Genomic DNA, 6000 nt, shown 5'->3' with positions numbered 1-6000 from the left:
ACATGTACGCGAAGTCTGAGTTCACAAGTTTAATATCTCCAAGTTGACAAGCTTTTGATGTACGGACAATTATGATAACTAGAAGATATATTTGATATATAAGTTAAAGCAAATCTCTTGTCCCTTTTCATTTACTTGATTTAAAATTGTACAGCTAAGAAATCGAATGACATTCCAGATGACTATATTATATTTTCTTAACATACATTTAATTAAGAAGGAAGCAGCATCAATGATCAGCGGAATCCTTTTTCACACACATGTACAAAATAAATTCATTTTCATACATGTCGGTGATTATTGTTGATGTTGAGAATACTTGTGTATTTTAGTATTTACATCAAATAACGCTTTTAAGTTCAAATGCGGCTCGATGCATGCTTCTTCTTTGACTGTGCTAATTTATATGTTTTGTTTGTGTGTGTGTAACCTGTTGAAACAAGAAATACAATACATTAAGCAAACATCTGTGTTCGATCAATAATTTCTTAACATGCCCGCTTACGGTCGCAACCACATATACCCACGTGGTGTAAACGAGTATATTTTATTGCAAATTCAACAATAATTTCATGTTCATGTTTGGTTTTTAATTGTTTATGTCGCCGTTCAAAATGTCAAACTGCGATATATAATATTATTATTTAACTTTACCCTATGACAATATATGCAAGTGTTTTAAGCCTTTCAGTCACCATGTTTGGCAATATAGTATAAATTGGTGTGAATTAATTAGGTCACTGCATTTTAACTCACTATAAACATGAGTTAGATTGTTATATACATGTAAAAGCCAATGCCTGGAACGGATACTGATTCGAAAATTATGAAGATTGATTTCGATTTCGTATTGGATTTTACACTGAGCAATATATGAATTCCATATCTTCGATGATGAGGTAAACACACTATAATGGCGAGTTGGGGTGCTTTGTCATTTGCTTTTTGAATAGAATATACATCATATCTACATGTGAACTGATAATGAAATCAAATGTTTCCATCTATAAATTTATCCACCGTCGACAAAACGTTGTGCTGGTATTGATGTGAGAAGATAGTAGGCTTACCATAGGTAACATGTTGTCTTATAAAATTAAAGAACTCAGGGGTTTTTTTAAAGGTCAAATAATGGCTAGTCTTATAATTTTATTTCGTGGTTGATGTCTCTTTTCGACCGATTTAAGCTTTCAGTAGTTTGTATTGGCCGGCAACGGCGGTTTCCCGTGTTTTCATCAAGTTAATAATTTAGCGGCGGGTGCTATCCATGGATGTAAACATGTCCTAATAGAACATATCCCGACAGGGCGAATATATATGACAAAATCAGTTCGCCCTTAATTTATGTATATTTGGTCGCCCTTTTATTCAGTTTCAATCATCAAATAATCTATGTATATTATCATACTATCCACAGTGGTATTTTTGTGTAAATGTATATCTTTTCTTTGGACGGAAAAATACATAAAGAAAATAAATCTATAGAACTATCATCCCTAAGTTGACCGGATTGAGATATTAATGTTATGCTAATTGCATCAAATACCACAAATAACGACACATGCTAATTACCGAACGACCAAACGCAATTACTGTTATGAAATTCTGACTAACCGGAAAATTGGATTGCCCGAAATTCGTTGATCATTAACTAGACCTAGATATTTGAAACATAATGAGCAATAAATTAAATGAACTCGTTTTCATATGATAGCTTAAAAAACAAATAACGAAGGCTACAATCAGACATGACTTATATTTTGTCTAGCGTCATGGATGCTACAGATAAATAAATGAAGGTATACCGATGAATGGTAAGGGATGAGATGTTGGGACGTTTCTCTAAAGTAATGAACTTTGAAAAAGAATAGCTTACTTAAATCGTATAATTGTAATAACAAAAATATTTTATAATGATGTTGAAAATGTGAGAAAACGACTACATCAACTCAATACTATATTTGCCGATCAACAATTTTCAGTAAAGGAATGAAAATCATCGCCAATCAAATAATAACTTGAGACTTACATGACTGCGATTGCTATTTCAATGAATCCATCTATGTATTAACCTTTCCGCGATTCAAAGTACAAAACATATATTGAGATGCATGAACATATGCTTTGCATACTTATGAAAAAGCTTTATCCGTTCTTCAAAATAATTAATTTGTAAGTTAAAAATTGAACACCAGATCTGGAAGGATTTCTATTTCGTGTGTTATTGTGTGCTTTTCAATTAATTGGAATTCGTGCTATTTTCCTGCTTAGTTGATTTTTAATTTACGATTTCAGTCAAATATGTGAAAACCCTTAGTACAACTTTAAGTGAAATAAAATCGTAATGGTATTTGATTTAACAATCATGTGATTCGCCACGGCATCAGTGATATGATAGGGCTTTAATCAAAACTAGTCATATCCCTATGCTAGATTTATCAGTTCCTATGAAAGGAAATGACCATGCGTCCCAGAGAACTATAACTTGTTAATGAAACAATTTAAGTAAGTTGGAAGGTTATATGTGCGAGCTGACCAATTGAAAATGCTCATGATACGAACGAAACTTTTGATTTGCTACAGGGGCGTCGCAAGCTTCCGCGTTTACAGATGAAGAATATTTATAATTACTTTATCTTTATTATAACACCAATTAAATGCGGATTTGCTTACGGCCTATATGATGTCCCTTGGAAACGATTTCTAATTAGGAATAGGACGTTCATGTAGAACATGCGATGAAAGTGAAATCTGAATAAAGTAGTGGCCCAGGGGAAAACACTGTTGGAAACAACGATATCGATCCTTTTGAAATATGTACTGTCAATAAACAGAAGCTGGGTTATCGGCATTTATTTTTATTACAAGAGCGTCAGTTCAACGGGTTAAGTATATTCCGCTTACTTAAAATTGTACGTACCTGTAATCAGAGAAGTAACAGCTTTAAGAACATTCGTGTATTAAACACAATCAACACATTGTCAATTGATCATTTTATATTTGTCTTTGTTTTAACTAGTTTATTGGAATGTTCATTGACTGCTGTCGTCACAGACATCGCATATACAATAGTTTGTTTTCATCTGCCATGTATCAGTTTTATGGTATGAAAAGTAAGCATCAGCAGGAATGTTTTTAAAAGATTGTACGAGTTAATACCAATAGAAAAACTTGTTTAAGACTTTAATTTGTGCAACTTGTGTTGTTTCATGATGATTATAGCAAAATATTTATTCTACTCAATAACATGTTTTTATGTAAATGTGCAATGTTCTTAGACTTTCAGTCTTTCACTCATAGGACTGCCTTCGATTAACTACCTAAGCATTTTCCTGGTGTATATGGTATACCACTTCCAAGTGGGCTTACTCATTGCAGAAAAAAGTAAAGGGGAGTTTTGAGTTGGAAAGAATTAAATTTCAAATGTTCACACATGCTCTGCTGCCAGGTCAGGGATCAGAATCGCGGTCTTCGGATATACATGCAATCAAGTTTCTGGTATATCGTCAATGTGTCTCTTGAACATTTGCTTTTCAGTCAAAACACTTGCAAGTATAAGAGTAGGTTTTGTCTTTAATATCTCACATATTGAGTAAATCTCATGCGTGGCAAAACAAAATATTTGCAAAATGAATTATATTCAAGCACCATTTGCAATAAGAATCAGATATATTTTTGTGTTATCACTTGAAATAATTTTAGGTGTTGGTGTTATTCTAAACCTTAAGTTACTAAGGCTGATTTACTATGTTAATGATACCATTTCCACATTTCGCTATTGTATAGTTTGACCATCAATAATTGTGTTCTTTAAAATGCTTTTAAAGTATGATTATAGAATAAAATGTTTTTCCGGTCACGAGGATATTCTTTTAACTGATATTTTATAGCATGCTTATAAATTTAAGAGTTACAATACAGAGTTAAACGGTATTATATCATTAATTAATAAATATTGATAAATATTTGCGCATTGCATTCGTCCTTGAATAATTGGACGAAACATATTTGCCGATTATAACACACAAATATGAAGATCAAACATTGTTTGAGCACGGTCTATTGAAATCTATATTGAACATTCTATTGTGTTCTAACTATTATCAGTGCATGCACAGACTGAATGACAAACAAAACTCCACGAACAGACAAAGAATATATTCAATGAACACTACTCAGTAATCAGTTATAAATAAATTCTAATTATTCAAATAAAATATTTTCAAAATATTGTATGACTGCATTGGTGTAGGCCTTAGTTCCTCTTTCTTACTGTTTGTTTTTCCCTCACTAAATCAATATTGAGATAGTTTGTATCACCAAACCAATTACATTAGATTGCGTCAGAACAAAATGTTCAAATACATGTCCATATGAAAAAGGCAATTTCATTCCTAATTTTAAATGAAGCTGTTGACCGCCTTTTTTCGTAAACTACGCAACATCCAAGCAAATCTGAATTCCTTTGTAGGGGATGGTAATCATATGTGGCGCCCATACGGAACTGTAATTTCCATCCCTCGATATATATTACACATTTGACGCAAATAACAGCCCTTTATCGTTCGTTATTGAAAATGGAATGATGAACTGAGGCTGAGGCTAAATATGTCGGTAATAATAAAAGTTATATTTCAGATGTACAAACAAGATGAAAGTTGACTCGATATCGTTTCTGGTGCATGCGCAACAGTAAATCATTATTCGGGATTTTCGTAAAATGATTTTTGCACGTGGGGCTTCAGGATATGCCTAAATGTTTAAGGAATTGTGCAAAATGACTGGATTTGGTGGCACAATTTTACATAGGTTTACTTCTACATGTTCAACTGAAATTCATTAATAATTGACTCTAATAACATCTACATGATTGCTCCTTTTCATGAAAATAATGCATAACTAATATGCGGCTTGAGTCATGCCGTGTAAGTGATCACGCAAATGCATGTATCGTGATACACGATTTATCCTTCGCTATAGTTTATTCAATGAATATAGAAACCAAATTGATGAAAAGAAAACAGCAGACAGCTTAATGTGTTCCTTTGAAAGTTATTTTGATTGTTAGATAATAATGATGTGAACGGTATTTTTGAATTATTAGAGAATGAATTGTCATACACATATTTATGTAGACTTTTCTTTTCGGACAAATTACAACTACCGAATAAAACAAAAAGCGTGCTTGATAATTATTATAATAATGTTTTTTGTGATATAAACATTGTTAATGATTTAAAAAATATATATTTCGCCTTTGAGCTTAGTTCATGAGCAAATGGAATGGTCTAATACCAATCATTGGCATGATACAAAGAATGATTATTTGAAACAACAGGTCCTGCCTTGAAGTTGGTACAAATACTGGGCATTAAACATACGGTAGGACGGTTGATTCATTTCCTGTGTGTTAAGCGCCCCAATTTGGAAACAGAGGATTTAACAATACATTGACCGTATTTGTGTTGCTTTGAATGTATAGGCCTATATTGAAATGGCACAATTGGTAGCTTGGATGACGTCTAGAACATGTTAAATAACAAGGCTTAATGTCTTAAAACGTATATGGCTTTAGTATCCATGTGTTTGGCAGTAACATAAAATAAATTAGAAAATCAACTTCAAAGCAATGCAATTGTTTCATTGTTAAAACATTTTTTATAAGTTGTCCATTACCTAGATAAGTCTTTCAAGTCAAACAATTTATGCAAAACAGCTTGTACAATATGCTTACAAGATACAAATCAATGAACTGTATAAAAGCCCGACGTTTATATTGCCAATGAGGGTACATGTCCAGAATGAAGAAACCGTATGGAAAGGGACCGGTTATAAATGAAGCGTTTAAAATAAATCATTTAAATATAAATCCATTATAAGGAAATTTTGTTGTATAAGTTTTGCGACACGTATCCCATTTAAATTTCAGCTGGTATTCTGTGCAATTGAAAATAACCTGTTTGCATGATTTTGGCAAACTACCATAAAATGAAATTGTTT

The sequence above is a fragment of the Dreissena polymorpha genome, chromosome 2, assembly GCF_020536995.1.
Source record: "Dreissena polymorpha isolate Duluth1 chromosome 2, UMN_Dpol_1.0, whole genome shotgun sequence".
Taxonomy (NCBI): Eukaryota; Metazoa; Mollusca; class Bivalvia; order Myida; family Dreissenidae; genus Dreissena; species Dreissena polymorpha.
Note: the sequence above shows the minus strand (reverse complement) of the source record.